Below are 2,517 nucleotides of genomic sequence, written 5' to 3'. Positions count from 1 at the left end.
TAAACCACTATTCTATTAAATTAAGGTCTTAGTAAAGATTTACTTTTTGTGTGAAAAACAACCCACTAATAACCTCTCTCTCCTCTTGTATTTCGCTCTTGTAAATATGTACTCTTCTATGTAACAATATAAATTGAGTCTTTATATATTTTCTTTTTTATCATCAATTTTTAACTTCTAAAAAATTGCACCAAACAAATTGATGCATGATTCATTGGTTTTGCCTCATGCATGAACTTTGAGTTTTTTAATCAATAACAAAGTCATATACATGCATATTACTACATCCATACATATATACCTATATTATTGGTCTATTGTGATCTATACAATTAGCTTTGTCTACTAAAAAAGGTTCATTTTGTGAAAATGTTTCTGGAAATATGTGTACATATCATGTATTCTTTGCATTGCTCAGTCATGTTCTTGTGCTAGATTTAAAAAATGATACTGAAAGTCGAAGATGAATACTCTGAGATCTCTTTTTGCAAAATCAAAATTAATACCTACCAAGATCGTATTATCATCCTGTTGGAACAATCTTCTGTAAAAAATAAATAAATTAAAACAAATAAAATAAATTACATACCGAATTTATTTTTACCGAACCAAATGAATATTTAAAGACCAAGTCGAGTGTGTGACATTCTGTCCTTAAGACAGATTTGCCCCGCTATGGTGCTTACGGTTAAGTGGTGTCTATCTCCCAAGATACAATGATCTTCATAAATTTGTTGTAGCAATCCAAACAAATTTGTCCAGTGAATTAGAACCTTGTGTTCTATACTCTCTTTAATTTTCCTTAAAAACTAATATAAAGAAAAATTATGCAAATGAGCAAAACAGGACAGCAAGATGTAATTTTCAGACTGTTTTGGATGCTTGAACACTGTTGGAAATGCTGGTATTTATAGACAAAATTGATAGACCCGAATAGATGCTATTTTGAATGAACAGGTTCAAAACCAAATTGAACAGATACAGGTTTAAACTAAATAGATCTGTTAGCAGTTTTGGATCTATAACTGACAGTTTCGAATCAGTAACTGCTGGGCAGTTTTTCACACTGTTAAAACAGTTAGAAACTGTTAGGAATATTTTTGGACTGAAGGAAGTAAAAATGGACAGAAAATTAATTCAATTTTTTGCACAAAATTTGAATTTGATTTCATTAAAAAATTCAAATAAATTTTGTCCAAAAAATTAATATAAGAACCGACCCAACCCACACCCGCGTCCGGTCGGACGGTGCGCGCGTGTGTGGTGGTTTGGGCTAAGGTTCACTTTGTCCATAACTCCTCCTTTCTACAAACTTGCGGTGCCCCTTGGGGCCCAACCTAAGTGTTGTCACCTAGAACTTATACACACACATAAGCTTTCTTCAAGTTTCAATATGGGACTAGCTTTACAAAGTAACCCACATTTAAATCTTTAAATGTCCAATTCCACAAACCCAAAAACGACATCAACTTCTCATTCACTCATAAATGGTTTTGACGAACCGTCTTCACCGTGTGACTTACCATGTGGCAAGGAACACGTCACCTCTTCGGACCCACCCCAAAAGACGTTTGGGGCCCACTCAAACTTGGGCTCAAAGATGGCCCAAAATAAGCTTATACAAAACCATTTTTCCAACACATCCAGAGTACCTATCCGATTATATCATTGACCGGACGACATTTTGATGCTAAAGTCAATCACTCTCTCAAAAATACTTTATAGATCTAATACAAAAAACTATTTCAATGCTTAGTTTGTATTAAGACAGGTAATGCTGAAACAAAGTTAGTAATAGTGTGACAACCACCTCCTTAATTAATTAAACTAATTATATGATTAGCCTTGATTATGTGATTAATGTTGATCATGTGATTATGTGTTAATTATGGTGCCATGTGTTATATGCATTGTAATATTATTGTGAATAGATATGTATAGATATGAAACGAACCTGTCAGATTCAGTAATTTTCACAAGTTAGAAATAAGTACATAGAGCCTAATTCATATTAGTAAAAATTAAGTTTAGTCTAATTTAGTTAGTTTATGATGAGACTTAATTTAATTTGAGTGAAATTAACATAGTTTAAATTAACTTAATAAGTAATTCAAGAATAAGTAGACCATTTATTATAATCCTAATTCCTACTCATCAAGTTGAACACAAACAAAAGGAACCTAGGAGAGAGACTAAGTGTATATTGTAGAGACAAAGTTGAGAAGAGTTCTAGAGAGGGAGAGAAAAAGCCCAAGAAGAAGAGAAATAGAGAACTAGGCATATCTTCAACAATTCAAGCAATCAAGGTAGAAATTCTTCTCCAATTTCATGAATTTGAGCCATTACACTCATAATCGTTTAGACTTGAGTTGAATGAACAAGAGATCATGCATACTTATGGGTTTAGTTCTCATATGAGCAAATAAAGAAGGAATTGTAGGAATTTAGCTCAAAGATCAACATGCATGGCATGAATTCATGACATTTTATTTATACACATATTTTCTTGCATGATCT

Source organism: Camellia sinensis, chromosome 7, assembly GCF_055761805.1.
Source record: "Camellia sinensis isolate YWXY chromosome 7, ASM5576180v1, whole genome shotgun sequence".
Taxonomy (NCBI): Eukaryota; Viridiplantae; Streptophyta; class Magnoliopsida; order Ericales; family Theaceae; genus Camellia; species Camellia sinensis.
Note: the sequence above shows the minus strand (reverse complement) of the source record.